The sequence below is a fragment of the Cotesia glomerata genome, linkage group LG4 (genome assembly GCF_020080835.1).
Source record: "Cotesia glomerata isolate CgM1 linkage group LG4, MPM_Cglom_v2.3, whole genome shotgun sequence".
NCBI lineage: Eukaryota > Metazoa > Arthropoda > Insecta > Hymenoptera > Braconidae > Cotesia > Cotesia glomerata.
The window spans coordinates 7,888,825-7,911,357 of record NC_058161.1 but is presented as its reverse complement, the minus strand read 5'-3'; the positions used below and the strand labels follow the sequence as shown (position 1 = coordinate 7,911,357).

Here is a 22,533-nt window from a genome sequence, read left to right as displayed (position 1 = left end):
TCGAATTGTTTCGAAACTTTTTTTTTAATAATTTAATGTCGGGAATAAATTTGACTTCTATTTCACTCCCATTGCTCAGAGTAACAGAGTGAATTTTTCATGTTTTATATGTATGATATATGATATTTGTAAAATATAAAAAAATATATAAAAAATTGATGTGGGTATTTAAATGAAAGGTATCGATGAGTGTAACATTGGAATGAGCTTATATCTTCAAAAATGTCAATAATTAATAAATGAAATTGTATATCTTGTAAACTAATGATTTTTTCAAGAATATGTTTATTTTTGCTAAAATATGTATTATAAATACCACATAGACTTTTTACATGTATATTTCCATGTGAGATTAGAGGCACATTCTTCAAAATTGTTTAATCATGCTGATTATTGGAGAGATTTAAAAAACCCGTGGGAGTAAAAAATTTGAAATGAGATTAAAAAAAATGAGCCCTTTTTTACGTCATCGTAATATAGAAGGATATTTAAATTTAACAGAGAAAAAATTGAAATATCTTTTAAAAATTCATTTCAACCACCTAACCCCTATGTAAACTTTCTTCATAACGCGAGTTATAAATACAATTTTCGTGATGTATAAGTGTATAGACGAGTAGATAAATAAAAAATAACAACTTAGAGTTATTAAAGTTTTAACCATTTCAAATAAATTTGGAAATGAGTCTTAATACTGAGTAATATAATTTTTTATTTAACGGGAAAAGCTTTATAAGATTTTTCCGTGCACGTGCAGAAGATTAAAATTGGTAGGAAATGATGGTGGTAGGTGGCCGCACAACTCAGAGGGATGATGGGATTGGGGTACGGTGCATGAGGCATCTTCCTGACTCCGGAAATAAAGATAGCTTGCTGTGCTATCTGGCAACGAGATGAGACAGGAGAGTTTAGAGAATGGAGGCAAAGTGTGGTTGAAAATTCACCGGCTCAACAATATACATATACAACCTTTGGGATATGATTTATCCATGTGGACTCTTGCGATTTCCCTCAGTCTACTGTGTGTCTGGTTTATCTCTACGAATTTTGTGTATACACATTTGTGCACCCGAGCATCCCTTTACTAGAAAATCTAAGAGGGGGGAGGAGAATAACGCGACAGGGGTGCCAGCGGAATATTCAATTATCTAGTTTCATGAGGAAGTCCGGGTGGGAATGGAGAACTTTTGTAAAGTTCAAGTTTAAAATTTCACATTTTTATATGTATTTCAATTTTTGATTCATTAGTTATGCAAGATGCACTGTAGCATTTATTTAGTCATTATTTTACCTGATATTAAAATATAAGTATTTTTTTAATTATAATATATACTTTAGTTTTCAAATTATTTGTATTCATGATTGAAAATAATATGAGTAATAATAACAGAAATGTGGGCAGGAAGTGTCGTTTAAAATGAAAACACTCATGGATAAATTAGCGACATTTTGACTCATTTATTGAATCTTCATCACGTATCTTAATCATTATCGTATCCAAATCCAAATATTTTCTTGAGCGAAAAAAAAATTTTTTTTGACACAAGAAATTTCACTTATTCCAACAAAATTAATTCTCTTGCTTTAAGAAATACGTATCTTGATCCAAGAAAATTTATTTAAGTCAAGAAAATCTTCTTGTTTTGAGAAAATTCAGCCTCTTGCTCCAAAAAATTTAGTTCTTGACAGAAGTAAATTTTCTTGTCTTGAGAAAATTTCTCTTTTGCTCCAAAAAATTAAATATCTCGATAGAAGTAAATTTTCATTAATATTTTTATTGATTAAAATGTCAAGTGGGAAGACCAAATAATATTGAATCATTTTTTTTCATTCAATATGTGTAATTGCACGCTAAAATAATATAAAATGAGTATCAAATATTCAAGAGAAAAATTTTTTTTAGGTGAGAAAATTTTTTTCTCAGCTGAAGTAAGTGGCGCTGCTTCCCTAAAGTATCTAAAAATCTTGATCAAATATACAAATTTATGGTATCAAGTATTTATGATAATTTGAATTAAGAAAAAATTACTTCCACCAAGAATAGAATTTTAAGAAAAATTTTTACTTCGGCCAACACAACTTCGGTCTTCCTTCAGGCACCCGAAAATTTTCTTGAGTCAAGAATTTTATTCTCCAGTCAAGAAATTTTTCTTTCTGTGTACTATTATTTATACTTTGGTTTTGTAATATAGTTGGTATTGTTGAGTTTCTAAAGTATTAGATGAAAAGTATTTTGGTAAATTACTAAAACATTGTTGTCATTTGGTCCAAGTTCCCAATAACTTAATAATAAATTATTATTTTTATAATAAAGCTCATCGTTCCTAAGTTTAAAAGAATGATTGGATAGCTGCTAAAATCTTATTCATAATGTTGGTTTATTTATCCCGATTCTTCAAACATTTAGCTGTCTAGATGTGGGAAAAATTTTTCAAGTTTGAAGAGCTTAAATTAGTAAGTGTCTTACGCAATGAAAAGTCATATTTTTATAGGCATAGCTTCAAAACTAGCTGAGAGAACATCTGTTATTAAACTATAATAAATCTTAAGGGAAAAAAATGATCAGTCTTTAGACTTCATTTATAACATAAATGAGTATATTCTATTTATTAATATATATATATATATATATATATATATATATATGCTATATATATATATATATATTTTTTTTTTTTTTATATAAATGGTTTTCTCACGTGAAAATAAAATAAAGAAGATTATAAGATTTATTCGAGTGTAAAGAGAAATAGCGATCATATGTGTTTACTCGTTGGAAAAGACTCGATGAAATGAGTCTCTTGAGACAGGCTACAGTCGATACATATATATTCAGGGATAAGAGTCAACACCATGGAGTATGGAGCTGTGCCCTATTTACAAAATAACAAGATGGGAATGGGAATGTGGTATAGTATAAGTATGGATTGAAGAAAAAAATCCAGTCCAAAGTTAGCACCTAGCGTGTGACTCATCCGATCTGAAAATATCCACGAGAGATGGAATAAACTCAAGCTAAGAGACACCAAGAGGTAAAGATTTAAAATTTTATTATATTTATATTTATATTTACTTTACTCATTTGATATAATAATGTTGTATTTACTTGTCACTGAATTTGTTTATTTTCACAAATAAAAGAATTTATAAAACCATAACTAAGAATCAACTTGATGAATTATTTTTATGGAGGAATGCATTAACAGAGTAAATATTTAACGAAAGTGAGACACAAACTAATGGGTTGTTTAAAGTGAACAAGCGAGTGTGAAAATTTGTGGCTTTTTTTCATATTAAAAGAATAGTTTGGATGAGAAATGAGGTATAAGAGCAAAGAGCAAGTGGAGAGGGTAAAAGTGAAAAAAAGCATCTCTGTTGGCAAAATACATACGCCGAGCATAGCAAAGCAACCCTCGAGTCAGAAATTCAAGGGATGCGCTACACTTTCCTCTTCTTTTTTTTTTTTCTCAACTCTTTAAAATCTAAAGGACAGTTATCGTCCACACCCAAGCTGTGTGTATGGTTCAGCACAGTGACCTATTTTGTGTCTTATATTGTATTGTATGGAAGAAATTTGATCCTCACAAATTTTAGTTTGTAATATAGGTTTGAGTTAAGATTACAATCGATCATCAGTTGGTTTGTAAATCAGAAATTTATCTTGGCACTTTAACGTCACTTGGGTACGAAAGAGATTATACTAGATTTTGGCGCACATAAGTAAATGTGGATAAGGAAAAGAAATATCGTGTTTAACTGTTGGAATTAACCCAGGTGTACTATTACAATTGCCGTGGCTTTTATCCAAGATATTTGGCTATGCTATTATATTTTATGTGAACTAACTTTGGTTTTAACTAGTGTTACGAGTACTTATCGTTAAGGATCTTCCTTGTATACTTTTATAGTTAAAAAATATTTATAAGCTCAAAAAAATAACGAAATTAATTAGAAATGATTTTCGAAATTGAAAGTTTTAGTTAGTTAATTTCAGGGATAAGTTTTGAGTATCAAAACTTTTTAAATTTAATTTTTATTACATATTTCTAAAATATAAATTCAACATTATTCAATTCTGATTTTTATGAATTTATTAATTTAGATTTTCAATTAAAAGTGAATGGGTTTATTTTCAAGATTTTTAATTTGTAATTCAAAGTTGTAGTTTATAAATTTCAGTAATAAGTTTAAAAAGTTCCAACTTTTCCAATGAAATTTTTATTACACGATTTTTTTATAAAAAAAATTCAATTCTTTCGACATGGCTTGTTATGTCACATACGTAAACTTTTAGGCCAATGCTATTTTCTGATATAACTCAACACAATAAAACCGATAATGAAAAAATTTCATCAAAATTATAATATTAGATATAAGATTGACTATAATAAATAAATTTATAAAAAAATCGTTAAAAAAAAAGTTCACTTAAAAAAAAACTGCTACTTATTTTTATATAATTAAAAAAGTGCTTTGATTTTAAAATAATTTACAGAAACTTTTCATTGCATAACAAAGTTTTAAATTATAAAAGTTGTCAGAGCTTACTTTAGACAGTAGATAGTGGATAAATTAATATAAACTATTAAAAGTTCATGATCATAAAAATTATACCCTGAAGTTCTTCACTTAAAAATTGACTGAATTAATTATGTTTAAAGCCGAAACTACGTGAATTAACGAAGTGAAAAAATTATCAATATGATTAAACTTAGATAATTTACCTGATGATTTTTCGGCTATAAAAAGCCGACAAATTAATTATTTTATTCTTGAAATTTTTTATTACTACGCTGGTTTATTTTGGAATTGATAAAGATTGTTAAAATTATTGATTAATATACTCATTTATATTGAATAAATATTTATAAAACTGACGTATGTTTGAAAACAAAAATGATAATTAATACGACAGACATTCGAGAATTTTTTTATTTCAAATAAACAAATCACATTGACTTAAAAATTCTTGTGCTTATAATTTTTAATAATTTTTCTCATAATATGCAATCTTCTGATTAAAAAATTCATTAAGTTAGTCGTAAGGTGAAAAAAAAACTTGATTCATTAATTAAGAATCCGTTTTTTGTTATATTTTTATGAATTAATTAAATACTGCTAGTCTTATTCCTATTCACTGCACGATCTCAAATGAAAATATATAGTTTTATATAATATTTTTCATAAAGTTTATAGTGCCTATTTTTTTCAATGCTGCCACTCTTTATTACTATTTTGAAGGCACCAGAATCTTTTATTAAAAGTATGTATCTACTGTGAGCAACTCGAGTAAATAAATGGTGAAAAACTTTGTCTTATTAATATTTTATACAGACTAACTTCAACTAAAAAATATTAATATTATTTGGACAGTCGTCAAAGTAATTTTTATTCAAAAAGAAAAAAATTCGAAACAAAGGGAATAAAAGACAAAAGATAGTAGGTAAAATAGAATGGAATACTTTCTCAAGTGTAATTCCTAAAGTCACCCTAAAATCGTGAAATAAATGGCAATCTTCCTATTGTTTCATGTTTAAAAAACTAAGCGAAAATTTCACGTTGAGTTTTGAGGGCGCCGGGGACACGAGTGATTAAAAATAAAAGAGCAATTCAGAGAAAAATAACAGTAATAATAATAACAATAACAATAACAATAACATACAAATGTTTCGATTCAGGTAGAAAAAAACAATTAATTGAGGCCACGAGCGCTTTCAATATTTCAGACAAACAAACAAACAAACAAATTTATGTCAATGCATATAAATGCATAGATTAAATTGAAATATGTTCTGTGTTTTATAATAAATTATATTATATTTAAATGCATGGATTTATTTCAGTGAGAGAAATCTGACGGTGATATATCAAGTAATATATATTACTTCTATCCGGTATAGTTTTTATTTTACATACTATATACAAAATCCTGGCGTTAGCGTAAATGCCACTGATGCGGAAATCGATGAAACGTCAAAGTGTCTTATAGTTATGCTGTACCTAACAAGAAAAGTTATATTGAAGTGTCATATCCTTTTGTGTCGTATTCTTTACAATGTATAAATATAAATATAAATATAGGTGGATTTAGTAAAGAGGGTGTGAACCCAATTGTTGCCGGAATATAAAAAAGAGACATTATCACCCACGTCTTCTATTAATGTAATGTAATGCTACCTACTTCATTTGCACGTCCTGTTAGCTATACTTATACTGTGCCGCTTTCCAGGAGATATTTCGAATATACGTATTAAGTCTGCTAAAGCTTTTAATGCTTATATTCTTTCGTATAAAATTACTACCGGCAATTATGTAGATTGTGTTTAGCGGTTTTTTTATCATCGTCCAAAATTTTGCAGTTTTTATTTATTATTATATAACAAACGATTAATTATCCCTTGGGTATAAATATTTATTTTATTTAAATATATAAAATATACATTACGTTAATTAGCTCCTGATAATTTTCCCGAAGATATTTTTAGAGCATATTGTTGTTTTTATCCGTGCAGGTATTGTAATTCCAAGTATAATATTATACTAATTTGTGTTTCTAGATGTTTTAAAAAATATTTCAAATAAAATTATCTTCTCATGAGTTCATTAATTTGTATTTTCAAATGTGTCGAAAAATAGAGTATGTTAAATGAAAAAAAAATTTGTCGATAGTCATATTTTTTCAATGCTTTACGACAAAAAATAGAATCAAGATTGTACATAAATGTCGAATCAAATATCAATAGCATTTATTCAAATATATTTTTTAAAAGGTATTATCAACATGAAAAATAGGACCATCTTTTTTCCGTACGTTAAACGAAAAAAAAAATTTATAAATCCTGTGTTTAAAAAAAAATATATACGATTAGCCATGAAAAAGAAAAGTTATACGCTTACTAGACTTTAAATAACTCTCTAATACCAAAAGGACGTATAAACAAGGGTAATTCCTATTGGTATTATCACCACGATATTCCTACACAGACATACTTTCTAGTATAATCCGTATCGAGATTTATTCGAAATTAAATCTTTTGTATTAAAATAAAAATAAGGATGAAACTTTTTCTGCATACGGAAAAGGTTGTTAATAATGGAATAAAATCGCTTAAAATATTAAAAAATATTTTGTCAATTATTTTTAAAAGTTTGTGACGTTAATGAGATTAATTACTTAAATATTTTAAAAATGTATATTCCTTTATTCTCTAGAATAAAATAGCTTAATTGTTGATAATGGCAAAGAGAGAGTAAGATCGAGTGGTACTTATATTAATTCTCAATTAGTAGGGCTTAGCAGAAGTACAAACGAGAGAAATAAAGTGAGATAGTTAAGTGGATAAGAGAGAATAAGACTTAGAGGTAAAAGGAAAATGAGGGATGAATTTGACCCAGGGGTTGACTCTACAATTTTCCTTGACGGCACTTATCCTTTTCAAGTGTTTCAGGGAGTAGAGTCCTTTTCTCTTCTCAACAGAGTCAACTCAGAATTCTGCATGAATTTATAGAAGTCATAAATAAATCCATGTATCTAACGATATTTTGCTGTACTATTCTTCCACTACGACAGTACTTCCGAGTGAATTCACTGAATAATTTCAACTACTGTAATCAATGTTATTAGATACATACTTTTATTTAATATACTAATATTTTAAGAGCAATTCTTATTTTTTGATTTAAGACGTTGATTTACACTTTATTGTCTTAAGATTTGAGCATAAAGAATAAAAAAAAAGAAAAAGACAAAAATAATAAAGAAAAAAAGTAAAAACAAGAAATGAAGACGATGAAGGAAAGAGCTCATTACTTCTACCAATTATGGTCTTGAACGAACGAGGAAGAATCAGAAGAGCTTTTTCAATGTCACAAAGGCTACACTGAAACTCGGAGCTGTATTAACAGTGAATAGAAAAGAAACTGGAACTCGAGAACTTGAACATCGGTAGTCTTAACTCTACATGCACATTGCGCATACATGTTATTTTAACTGAAACTGATAATGATAAATCGTAATCCGTGATATAAACAGTAATTTGTGGATTTTTTATAAAATATTTTTTAAATTTATGAATATTGATTTAAAAATTTTTTACGTCTCATTTAATATTTAGCATAGTGTTTGTTTTCGCTTGAGAACTTGACTCAATTAATCACTGATCTGAATCATTATGTTGCTTAATTCTTTTTAGAGCAAAAAATATAAGTAATAATAATTATGCAACGGAATAAAGCTGTGTGTCTTTATAATTAATTTAGATGATGATGATGATGATGATGATAATGATAAAAAAGTAAATTTCAGTAAAGTATAAAGCAATATGGTTTGTAATTGATGCTATTGTTCATTGAAGTGATTAAGCATTTAAACTATTCATAACAATCGCACCAATGTCACAAAATACCTATTGTGATGATAAAAGTACAAAAATAAAGTTTTAAATTAGACTGTGAGTCACTGGTAACTAGCACGGCCGGAATACAATGGAGTAATTAGAGTAGTCGAGAAAATGAAAAATAAAACAGAATAACACTATATTTAACTCAGATAATTATTAATTAATCCATATTTTTCAGCCAGATGTTTACAAAAAACAATATTAAGTGTTAAGAGAGTTAGTGTAGTCATAAATTTATTTCTATTTTATTACTAGCGAAATATTGTTTTAAGGAAATTTATATCCACGGTAAATTTACTGTTAAAGATAATGTTTTTAGATTCGAAAAATATTTTGATTTTGATTTTAAACACTTAATTAAAAAAAAAAAAATTAAGTACAACTAAAAAACACAGTTTTTTAATTAATATAAATAAGATAGTTATTTGTTAATTAAACATCACTTTTATTAAGGCATTAAAAATTAAAAATATTTGCTTTTCATTACCAAACAGCGTCGAGTAAACTTCAAATATTTTCAAGCACATCATATTCAAATTATTACTTCTATTTACAATATTGAAAAAATGTTTGTAAAACATGTACAAGTGATTAACAAAAACAAAATATTGAAGAGTCTAGTGTAAATATTTAAATATGAGGAGAAAAAAATTTATTTGTCTTTCATTTTTATTTGTATAACTTCAACAGAAAAATGTTTGACAAAATTTACGCATCAACTGAAAAGAAAAACAACTCGATACCAATTTTCCTAAGAAGAATATTTTTTATTTTTATGCATCGTCAATTGAATAATAAAGAAATGTTGAAATTGAATTTTATTACCAAATTAATAATTTTTAAAAGTGTCGAATTTTATTGAATTTCTGATTAGTAATAATTGCATGCATATGAGAAAATTTGAAACGTCAAATTCAACAATGAAATTGTACCAACAAAAAAAAATTTGGTATTGATTAAAGAAATGAAAATAGAAATAAATTTTTACAAAACAAACTTGGAATTAAAAAATTTAAACAAAAATAATTATTTCAATTAACAAAATAAAAATAAACATACATTGGGGGTGAAGGTTACGAATTGCATCAGAGAGGAATAAAGGGTAAGTTTGAGCACCTCTGCAAGTACTGGGGGTTGTCATAGCAACCTTCGAGCCCGTATACTAGAGATTGGAATATCCCGGATAGGATCATCAGTCGTAATGATCGATAAATAAATATAAATAATGGCAAGAGTAATTATATTAAAGTAAAAGTTAATTGTTAGTACAGAATCACTCTTATCAAGTACTCTCGAATTGAATACTGAATACTGGAATTAAATTCGATGAATAATTGCATCGGTTCTATTTTCTCAAATATACATAACACATCAAATCGATCGTAGATTTGAGATTCTCAAGTGGCTTAACTCGGTACATTGTAAGACTGTCTGAGAAAGATGGACTTCTCGGCGATTGCTAGAGAATAGAAGACAGTAATATTGAAGACTAGACACACTCGTTGGCATGTTGCCCATGCAAAACTACCTCACGAGAAATGCCAAAGGGACATAACAGAGAGGCCAGATGAATTTTTATTCAAGAGGCGACCCGTTCTCTTGAGAACGATCACTGAAGATGGGGATGGACGATGTTGCGTGTGTACGCGAATGCGCACTGGAGTACATTCTGCACAGCTCTATCTGGACTACTCCTGAATTTTCTCTCGCTTTAATAAGAGAGGGACAGAAATGCTAGAGGATGTAGACGAGGCTTTTCCACCCTTGATCTAGGAAGGGTTGGATGCATAATTCTCGACGAAAATCAACGCCATCACACACTTTGTTTGGAATTAATAGGGATCAGACAGCTGAATATGTGCAGATACAAATATGTATTGTTGGATTGAGTAGTTAAAAGTCTATTAAATATTTCAGACTTTGACTTCAACTTTTCAGATTTTCATAAGTTAATCGATAGAAACTTGGGATAATGACATATACCTGCGACGAATTGGAATATGCAAATGTTGGGACTTGTACTTGTGTATGAACGTAGATGCTTTTGATATTCGCGACGAAAGATCCTTTTGAGATGAAATAAACTTAGTTTCATGCTGAATGAAGTTGTTGGTTTGAAATTGAATCAGCAGACCAGACAAACTGTAAGTGAGAACTTCACAGCTAGTTCCAACCACAGTCGCAGTTGATTAAAGGATACCTCGACAGAATTCAACAGTGTAAATAGGGCTTTCAGGTTTATAATTATAATTAATACCGTGGTTTATTTTTACGGCATTATATAGATACTATGCAAACAATTGAGGATGAAAACTGTTTGCACGTGTATTAAAAGTGTATGAGGGTGTATATTTCATTATTACCAAACCTGTAGGAACTATATGTACACCTAAGTGGGGCAAACGATTGCGATCGAAGTTCGCGTGGGTGAAATTGCATACATATACTTGTGCCAGTTGAAATTATCCCAGTGTAAAATTGTTCATGTATAACCTTTATACACTTGACTTTTTAATTTTAATCTGCATGCTTACTTTTTTCCTTTTTTTTTCACGCTACGCTTATTATCCACTTTATTATTGTTTTTATTATTAAATTGATGTTGGATAATGAATATGTTTATTCACGAAAAACTTTTTTTTTCTTCAAATTCAGATTGACTTTGAGTACTCGGTAAATTTCATTCTCTTGATAATTCTAAATTTAATTCTCTACTTGAGTTATTTTTTGTATTTTTATTATTTTTATCTACTTGAGACAAGGTTGGTAACTATGTAATATTCAGCCTCTGCGTTAGAAAATTCTTTTTCTTGCTTTTACTACTGTCCTCAAGACTGAATTAGATGATAGTGAGTCATTGAAACGAGAAATTGAGGAAGACGGAGAAGAACCGAAGAAGATGAAAAAAGGAAAATTAAAAAATAAAATAAAAGCATAAGGTGAGACGAGTAAGAATGGTTGAGAAGAGAAACGAGTATAAAGAAAGGTAGATTTTTATAAGGGACGAGTATGTTGAGATCTATCCAAGTTCTGAAGACGGCAAAGTGTCCCATGGGTAGTCCGATTCAGAGGCTAGAACCAATTCAATTTTGAAGAATTTACTTTCTAAAATATACTTTGAATTAGTTTTTTTGTTATGTCCTTTCTACACATTTTTATTTATTCTCTAGACCGCGAAAATTGAGAAAATTTTTTTATTCTACCTCATTCCGTTTTTCCTTCTCTTTATCAAAGTAAAGTATGCATTGCATGAATGCCATTTTGTCAAGGCTTCTAGCCTTTGTTATAACGTCAACATTTCCATTTTTTGTATCTCCCTTATACCATTTCTCCTTCTTGTTTCTGTACTTTGGCCGCTGGTCATTGATAAATTTAAATAAATTCGTTATCTTTCATTATATTTCCTCATTATTCTCGTAAATGAAACACCGACAAAAATGCTAAGAACTTTATAATAATTACGTGTGTGAAAATAAAAAAATGAATAAATTTGTTGCGTTGAGTAAATTATCCAATCATAAAAGAACATAATTTAGTTGTACAGTCCAGCGATTTCTTTTCATCCTTAAACTCAGACATAGATTTTCATCCAATAGAGCTGAAAGAGAGGGTAGCAGATACATAATTCTTCCAAGCAATCGAGCAAGAAATTCCAGTAGATGGAAACTCTTTTAAACATATTTATCCTCTAGCAATTCGTTAGTCTAACATTTTTTCGTAATATTTTTTTTTTATTTTTTGGTTTATGCCTACGTCTATTTAATTTATACACTCAATGAGCAGACTTACTCGTATTGCATACTGTACAATACATATTTACTTCATCGTACTGTTTTATCCGAGATTATTTGTACATCCGTATAAAAATAGAATGTAAAAAACAAAAAAATAATGAAAAACAAAAAGAAAATAATAGAGAATATTTTTTCATTGTTATGACATACTCATATGTTCATACAACTGAAATGAAATTGCTACAATTTTTCCAGATAGAAAAAAAACGTGTATTTCCTTTTTCTAAACGATTTTCGGATGGCATTAGAGTGGTGGAAAATTCGAACGAAATAAAAAGAGGAAATTAAACGACAAAAAATGAGATGACATTATCATGAATCCTCACTATCAGTTTAGAGCAACGTTTATCAAACGCTCGTCCCAGTAGACTATACTACAGGATTCGTATAGAAATTTCGATTTACCACCGGTGTTAGCCTCGCTCTAACTCCAGCATTATTCGTTCTCTTTTCTCTTTGCTTCCGCTAAACCGTCGAACGCTACAGGCAAAATATTTATCACTTTCAGAGAGTATTGTTTCCACTTCAATAGTCCGGATACTCCAGGTCGTTCTGTAATTACAAATCTTTTCAATTTATTGGAATACTTTTCCTGGTATACTATTATTTCATTTTTGAGTTGTTTTGTTAAAACTTTCACAAACCTTTATTTCAAAACTTAGAAACTAGTTATTTACATTGAAAAAGTTCTTCACAGTAAAATCTAAAAACTTCAAATGCTATAATGTAGATGCTAAGTTACATTTTTAACTAACAAGAACTAGGACGGCTTGTAAAATTTAGTTTCGATCATCAAAAATATAAATCTTTTTTTCTTCAAGAATTTTAAATAATCCTTTAAATTATTTTCACATTTTTATTGCAATTTTAAATAACTTCTACTTTGTAAAACTGAATAAATTTAAAAATTTTTAAGAACACTTCTATTTTGAAGGAATTAATTATTCATACGATCGATTTACAAATCTACATTTTACTGAACTGAACTAATTCCTTCACTTGATCTGTCAAGACTTGAATATTTATTCAATTACCGTAGTTTAATTCTATTTTCATAGATAACGAAATGTGCAGAAAATATACCAAGAATAAATTCAAGTTATTGATTTAGATCCAATAGATCCATGCACTGCTGTCATTGTGAGTCATAATAAAACATTACTTTTAACAAAAAGTAATATTACGATTAAACATTAAAATTGAATCAACTATAAATTTTATCAATGAAAAAAATTTGACGACAGAAAAAAAGTTATGTGGAAGTGAGTAATAAAAAATTTGATAACATACTAAAATGATGAAAGTAATAAAAAGAAAAATATTGATTTAAAAAACTTCAATAAAAAGTCCATCATTAAAACTTGAAATGGCAAGAGCAAAGTAAGTTAAATGGAGTGTCTGCAGTGTATGCTTGACCTAAATATATATTTTACTTTTTTGAATGCCTTTTTGCATCATCTAAACACATTATAAATTTACCATAGACAAGATGAAGTAGGCAAAAATTTACGACTATTTTCTTAACAAACATCTACTCTGAAATAAAAAAATTAAAATTAAGTTGCGGTATTAAATAAAAATTTTTCATCATAATCAAGTGTAAATTGGATCACGTGTTTTTGTTACTTGTTAAATTGTTAGTACCTAAAGTATTTATGATAAAATAAAATAGTTAATCCAATTTTTTTTTATAACACAACCATATATTTAAGAAGGTAGATAATACGGTTACAGAATTGTTAAGATTGTCCCAATCCATTTTATGTGATAGGTGAACCGTCCAACACATATAGGAAAAGTACATATCAGATCTATAGCAAGCTTCTAAAGTTATCTCTGGAGACTTCTTTCAGGATTAAATGGGATCCGGAAGCTAAATCTCAAGAATCGGCAAAAATCTTTTTTGGTACTTTCATTCCTTTTTCCATTTGATCGTATCCAAATCTCAACTACACCTACTCTTCTATACATACATACACGATTATTTTTCTATAGAAAAGTAGACTTTCTACTGTACACGTTTCGTACTTCTCAGATAATTTTAACGATTCCAGTTGTGTACGAATGAAAATTTTTTCGTGCTTTCATAACTTTTGGAGTCACGCCAAGCGATCGAGGCAATTTCGGACACGTTCCGATGTTTTTTCCGATCCCATGTGAATCGCTTATAAAAATATGTGAAGACGTCTACAAAAAATGATAAAAAAAAAGTTAAACTATGTTTTATCTTTGTATGACATTATACATTAGCATTATTTACATTAATTAAATATTACTTATTCAAAGAAGTTTTGATAAATAAAAAAAAATTTGCACACATGTACAATTTCTCTTTTTGTTTGCTTTACATTGTCAACTGGCTCGTGAGAGAGTGTCTACGTCGACACATATCTGTGACAATTGAAACTGCCACAAAGTTAAATAAACGGCTGAAGAAAAAATGACAATGCAAATCCCGTCTGTTCAGCAGTTTCCTTTTCTTCGTTTGTATACATTTAGCACCAAGATATCAAGTACGCCCATCAATTCTTTCAATCCATTTGAACAATAAACCATCAAGAAAAATAAACTACGTGAAAACTTATTCCTTGATACTCTCAAAAATAAACAGAATTTTTATAACAGTTGTTTTATGTTAATTTTATTATTTATTTAACTCGACACTTACCAAATTTATCTTTGTCAATCACAACTTGTGGTTCTGGATGTAACAGAAAATTTTTACATAACTTCATGAAGTGATACTGAATTTATCAATACTTAATGAACTTGAATTTTGTTCAAACCGGTAATTATAACAAATAATGTTAAAAAAATTTTTCATCTACAGCTTTAAATAAATTATTTGATAAACGAAAACATTCAAATTTATTAATGGCTGTTAACTTCAGACTCATTTGATCGAGAATTTCGATAAGTCGATTTATCGAATTTTCGATGTATTGTTATGGCACATGCGCAGTTGTACATTTCTTACTGGAATGAAAAGTTGGAAATGTTTGGCTACGGTGTACAGCGTCGAGGTTGTTGATTACGAGAACATTTGTTAAATAGACATAATTAATCAATTATCACACGTTTTGGGTAAACTTTTTAGATATAACGCACAATGCACCAAAGTCGATTTCATAAATCAAACGCCCAATGCACGTGACAACTTAAGCGATAAAAATCAGCCTTCAAATAAAATTTATGGCGTTTGTTTATTCAACTTATGTGTTGAAGTTCTATCTATGCTGCTTTTGAGGTTTAATAAGAAAATCAATTGTATATCCCGAGTAAAAACAGAATTCCGCCGCACCACCGCTGCACTACAATCGTGACAATTTTGATTATTTTACAAGTGCCGCATCACCGCCGCACCACCGCCGTGACAAGTATAGTATATTACACACCTAGGGGAAGTAAAGTAAGAAATGTCTCAGATCACATGTAATTGTTGGCCGAGGCGAAGCCGAGGTCAACAAACATGTGATCTGAGGCTTTCTTATTTACTTCCCGAGGAGTGTATACTATTTTGTCCGACGAAGGCGGAAAGCGGCAACTTAGTTTAGCGCAGCGGGACGAAATTTGCCACTTTCCGCCCGGACGGCAAAGAATTTTCTGCCCTCCAGGCGGAAAGTGGCAACTTTCGGCCCGCTGCGCTAAACGAAATTGCCGCTTTCCGCCTCTGTCGGACAGAAAAATAGTATACAAACCTATGGCAGGAAAATAATAAATATCTCAGATCACATATATGTCGACCTCGGCTTCGCCTCGGGCAACATATATGTGTTCTGGAGCATTCTCATTTTCTTGCCACAGGTGTGTAATATACTATATCTATTCGCCGCACTACCGCCACACCAGCGCCGTGACAAGTAAATAAATTTTTCTGCCCTCCAGGCGGAAAGTGGCAACTTTCGGCCCGCTGCGCTAAACGAAATTGCCGCTTTCCGCCTCTGTCGGACAGAAAAATAGTATACAAACCTATGGCAGCAAAATAATAAATATCTCCAGAACACATATATGTCGACCTCGGCTTCGCCTCGGGCAACATATATGTGTTCTGAGACATTTCTCATTTTCTTGCCACAGGTGTGTAATATACTATCTATTCGCCGCACCACCGCCGCACCACAGCTGTGATGCGCCCGGGTAAAAATAAAATTATTAATTTTTACGAAAAAATAATAAATTTCGTTCGACCGCCGCACCATACCGCTGTTTGATGGTATATACATTGAAATGAAATATTTGTTGATCATTCAAATAGCTTAACTAAATTCTTTTAGTTAACTATGGCTTGCAGCGCCGTTGGCAATGTTCGAGACTTCCATGCAGACGATCCAGGTTCGAATCCCATCACAGCTCAATTTTTAAAATTCTTTCAGAGTATTTCGATAGGCGTACCGCTTCTGTGCAACCCGAGGACGAAATTAAAAATCTACATCAACAATACGACTAAAAAAATCAATAGTTTCGCGGTGCTTTGGCCTGATTAAAAAAATTTTTTTTTTTTTAATATTAGGCATTCGATTAAAAGGAGGTTGATCAATAGGTCTTACATTAAGATTTCTAATCACATTATTTATTAATTAATTATTGCGTGATAAATTAATTATGATACCATTTTTTGTGAAATTGTAGGTATGATTTAGCATTGGTGCGGCGGTGGTGCAGCGGTGGTGCGGCGGTGGTGCAGCGGTGGTGAGGTGGTCGAACGAAATTTATTATTTTTCCGTAAAAAATAATAATTTCATTTTTACTCGAGTAATTTATTTTTTAAATTGCACTTGAAGTTTTTTTAAAATTCCAATATGTGAAATAATCTTTCTCAATTTTTTTTTTTTTTATTTATTTATTTATTTAAAAATTCTAAAAATGATCAAATGACTCTTAAATTTATTATCATAATTTGTGTTAATTTTAGTATCATAATTTATTTATAAAATAAAAAAAAATATGATTGTGATATTTTAACATTACTTATAAAAGAAACGCTCTAAATACTTATCGTAATTTTATTTTCAGTGAATTAATTAAAAATGTAAGCGTCAAGAACTTGGAATACTGGGGGAAATATTTTTTTTTTTTCAATTGAAGCGTCAACACGTTGTGAAAATAATTCAATATTCAACAATGGAATAAAAACTAATTGGGGAAAGAGGTGATTTACACCAATGTAAGTAATTTATAATTTTATTCATTTATAACAATCAATACAGACAAGTTAATTTGTTTTTCTTCATGTGACTTGACTGAAACATAAATCTTTATAATTTACTTGACCTTAAAAAATGCGCGTTATTAACAAACATGACAAGTTAATTTGTTTATTTTAACTTCAAGCTTTGAAACTTGAAATTACTTTAAATTAAAAAGTTGAAACATTCTTTCATGAAATTATAAATTAAAAACTTTATTATAATTTAATATTATTACGAAATAATATTTTAATGCGTAAGAATGAATTTATAATAAAATATATTTAAATTGAGATAATATCCGATATCTTGTTTGATGAGGAGTTTCATTTTAAGGCAATTTTCATTGATTATCGAGATTGGTTCATTGATTGTCTGGTCAATTATTATATTCGGACCATTAACGTCACTCGAGTGCCAGATATAATAACAGTAATTACCCAATACATCATCTCGAAGGTGAACGTAAAAAGGGTATACTGACGTCGTTTATGAAATTACATGATCAAATGATAATCTTACTCTTCGTGTTTTTATGCTGAGATTTTATTTTTATTGACCACTATAAAAACAAATTCTTTATTACTCTTGAATAATACAATTTTTTTATTATGTTAAAATTATTACCCATTATAAATTCATATTACTCTCAATTTTTTAAAAATAATTGCGTTTATTTCTCTTGTAGTTAGCAAATTTCGTAACCGTAAATATGTTAATTGCAGGTAGTTCTATTTATTATTTTTTACAAAATTAGTCTCAGTAACATCTGACAATAGTTATTTAGTATTAATGCATAATTTTTATTTTATTTCGATTTTTCTTGTACACCGTTCTTGGTTTTTACAAGGCTCGGTAGATGGTAGCTGTCTCACTCCGCGAGTGCGCCACCGTCCTGTGTTTTTATACTGTCCTTGTTTACAGTCGACGCTCTCTGTATTGGACCTCTCTGTATTTGACCGCTCTCTGTATTTGACCACATTCTTCCTCTGTATTTGACGATTTTACACAGATCTTATGGACAAGGACGAGTCAAATACAGAGAATGGTCCTGTACGGGTGAGTCAAATACAGAGAGCGTTGACTGTATTCAACGCATTTTTTGGACCCTAGCACGTCCTCTTTTCACTCCTGTATTTTCACTACATAATCAACCTTATTTTTCGCACATTTATATACTCAACTCTTTATTATTATCACTGCGGCTGTGGACCGACTTGTGCTTTCTGTACTGTATTTACCCTATTCCTCACCCCTTTTTATCGGTTGTTGGAATAGTGGCGATGGGGAAACCACAGAGAAAACCCATGCCAGTACAGTTCGGCTACCGGAGTGACCCCCGACGGTTGGTGTTGGAACTATTCGAACAACCGTCGGGGCTCGAACCCTCGTCTCACGGCATGATGTGCGAGCGAACTAACGGGATAATGACTTAACCCGCTCGGCCACACTGATAGAAGGATTTGTTTATAGTTAAAAATATTTGTTAATATTTAACAAATCATTTATTAGAGACCGCTTTTTAGTCTTTAACAAATATTTTTTAGTATTTAAAAAGATTTATTAATATTTAATAAATGAATATCAGATTTATTAAATACAAACAAATCATTTTAAATACTAAGAAATATTTGTTTAATACTAAAAAGTCGTCTCTAATAAATGATTTGTTAACTATTAACAAAGATTTTTTAATACAAATAAATCCTTCTATCAGTGCATCATGCCGCTTTATTAATGCATCAAATATTATGATAAATTTCGTAAAACAAAAATGTAGATACTGTTTTTTTCAGTATAAAAATAAAAATCTTGGTAACCAACGAGCTGTAGTATGTAATATTATGTATAAGCCTGACGTGAAATCTATTGAAATTTCCATACATAAATAAAGTCTTGAGATAAGGATGTGTCTGAACATTTTTCTTTCTTCAGACAACCAAAATGTCCAAGTGTCTTGTAAAATAAAACAGGAAAATAATTCAGTACTTACGGCGGGGCACGCCCGAGGGATGAAATGTAGAAGTAGGAAGTAAAGCACAGAGTAAAAGAATGGGGTAGAATGGAATTTTGCGACAACTCAGCATTGGTAGAAAAAGAAAACGTTATTCATCCATTATACGTACGAAAAAAAGTATACTCTTATATATACGCCAATGAAATATATATATATATATATATTTGGTCAATGTCTATAGACCAAAAAAAGCATATTATAATGTTATGTATATGTATATACTTACATATACATACATTCATACACTATAATATAATATAATATGTAGCCGATCCATGAACATGACCCTTCTTTCGGTATTTCAAAGTCCCGCAATGCACGTGAACCGCGCGCATCTTTACAGCCGCTAAGCGAATTGCGTGTTAAGGAACTATCCAATGTGCGTTTGTAGGGATGAATTTCACCCTTGACGAACCCTCAACCGGCTGCACCATGAGTTCGACCCCTTTTGTCAACCATGCAGAGGTGGGATGAACAGAAAATGACATTGCATTGCTTGTGAATAGAAATAGGGTGTAGGAATTCGCTTTTTCTTTTTAAAGAGGGGTGAATTTCGCCACAGTCTTTTAGTATGACGGAATTGGCTGGAAATTATATGAAGGGTAGGTCTGATATATTTCGGTCTCAAAAATTTACCTGTTTACCCACATACTCACCGGTGAAATTTAATTAAACTTAATTTAATATCTACCAGCAAATTTAACGATTATCACACTTACTAATTCGAATATTCGTTTTTATTGGATTGAGTAAATATAACATCAATTATTTTTTTTCCTAATTAAAGTCGTGAATATTTCGATGATTTTCATTCAGAAGATAAATTTTGTAGCAATTTCATCGGTTTTCGAGTCCCTAATAAGTTTTTCCACATGATTAATTACAAAAAAAAACTAAGTCAATTAATTTTTAGTTCTTTGATAGCAGCCAAAATAATGGGGGGAGGGGGTAAATAATATCTCGTTGTACTTGATCGAGGGTTCTTGGGCTTCCGACTTTTTCATCACAACAGGAATCGCGTAAATGATTGTGGGGTAAACCAAAGTGCTCTTGATCCCACCCTCCATCGCCAGATCGTCTCTTCTTTGCTTGCATATCTATATATCTACTGTTACGAACACATGAGATCCCTATGTATCCTCACACCTAGAATCCAAGGGTGGTAAAATATTATAGGAGTTGTAAGGCTCAAGTTGTTTTATAGGTGCTAAACATCTAAAATTAATCAAAAAATATCTTACGCATAAGTTTCTTCTTCTACGGAGATTTTATAGATCTATCATACATTTTATAAATTGAGCATAATTTATATTGTTTAAAAAAAAAAAAGATTAAATTTCTTGGCATTTAAAAATCACAGGAGAGACATCAGGTCGTAATGAAAATATATTTTTTTATTTTTATTATTATATCTGTGCTTTTATCTTAACCAGAGGGTTTTATATGTGGTGTAATAGTAGTACTGACGGCTCCCATAAGATTATGTAATATATGTAAAAAATGGTTGGATAGCTCGTTTCACCGAGCTTTTATTAACCCTTTAGCCTCTCCACCCACTAGGGATTTCCTTTTTTACTTCTCTTGTTCTCGTTTCTCATATAAAAGCACTCAGAAGATCGAAGGAGGCGCAGCCGCTCTCCACCACTCAGTAAGACTAGGTATATAAGTGTATACACACATACCTTTTTTACTATTCAAATACTATAGTATTAGTATTTCCTTTCTTTGAGTAATTGCTTATGTATTTTTATTTATAAAAAAAAAGAAAGTAAATAATTTTTATTTCAAATATCCGCTAAAATTTCCCAATTTTTTAAATTAAAACGTTAATTGCTTAGTGTACATGTTGGAGAATAATTGCTATTTTAATCAATTTAATCGGTATGACATAAGTTCGATACGAAACCAACCCCTAGCTTTTTACCCTCAGATGCGGTCCTTCAGATCTAACTTTACCCTTCTCGATTGCAATTTTGTACTCCGTAAATCTCATGGGTAAAGTACGCATAACTGACTGACAGTGTGAAATGACATCGTTATTTATAATTTGTGGGTCTACTTTGCATTCCTAATCGAAAATTTCATTTCTTGTTGAAACATTAAACGAAATTGTGTTTTGATCTTCTGCATAAATTATCTGAATTTTTTTTTAAGTCAATAATAAATGTCCTTATATTTGTTAATTATTTGCTTTAATATAAATTTAAATAATCGAATTTTCGCATTATATTTTCATTCATAAAAGAATTTTTTTTACCATGAGGAAATTCTTTTTTAATGACATTAATTTATTTATGTACTTAACACTTTACATAAAATGTAAATTTGGAGCTTGTCACTGGGCGTAGTAGCTCTAAAAAGTGAGTTAAAAAAATATTTTTCTGAATAACAAAAGGTGTCAAGTGTCAACGAGTATACTTTAAAAAATATCACACATAATATGTACTATTATTTTATTTTTAATGATTATAATTTTTAAAAATAGCTGTTGTGTGTTTTTAACTGAACAAATTAAAAAATATCCCGAATCAAATAATTTAATTGTAATTTAGTAGTAAAGTTTTGTTTACCTTCTCCATCGTACGTCGTTCTCCATTGAATAAATTCACTTAAATAATTCTCACTTAAATAACACCAAATTTAAATTTATAAATGAATCAAAAAACAAAGTGTTAATTGAGTTTAAATAATGTTTAAATTACATTTAAAAGCGACGCATGACCCGCGATACTTTCACGGTGAGAACTGACACGAGACTGCAAACCGGCGGCACGCCGAAGGGAGCTCTTCAACCTGTCAGGGCCGTATATAAAACATGAAAATCTACGAAGTGGTGGCGCTGTAGTTTCGTGAATTCAACACGCTTGCTTTCCATCACCCGAAAAATTCAACGCAGGAAATGCCATAGTTTCAATGTTCAATTGATCAATGAATTTTTTATATTGCTTAAGTCGGATTTTTCGGTGAGATTTTTTTATTTTAGAAAAAAAAAATTTTTATTGAATTTTTAATCTCTTTTAAAGCTGAGAGCAGAGAAATATCTTTGGCAAGGATTAGATCCGATCGCTTCCGACTTTATAGCATTTCCGAGGATCAAGACTCGTGATTATGCAAACCCACCCCTAATACTTTATTGG

The 22,533-nt window shown here is 29.9% G+C and overlaps 1 protein-coding gene across 1 annotated transcript in view; it reads right to left on the bottom strand.

Annotated features, from left to right (window-relative positions):
• LOC123264186 (probable serine/threonine-protein kinase DDB_G0267686) overlaps window positions 1–22,164 on the bottom strand; it is a 44,967-nt gene extending 22,803 nt beyond the window's left edge. Inside the window, exon 1 of the mRNA XM_044727348.1 lies at window positions 21,967–22,164. The gene's annotated coding sequence lies outside the window, so the exon portion shown is untranslated. The remainder of the gene's footprint in view (window positions 1–21,966) is intronic.
• Between the last annotated feature and the right edge of the window lie 369 nt (window positions 22,165–22,533).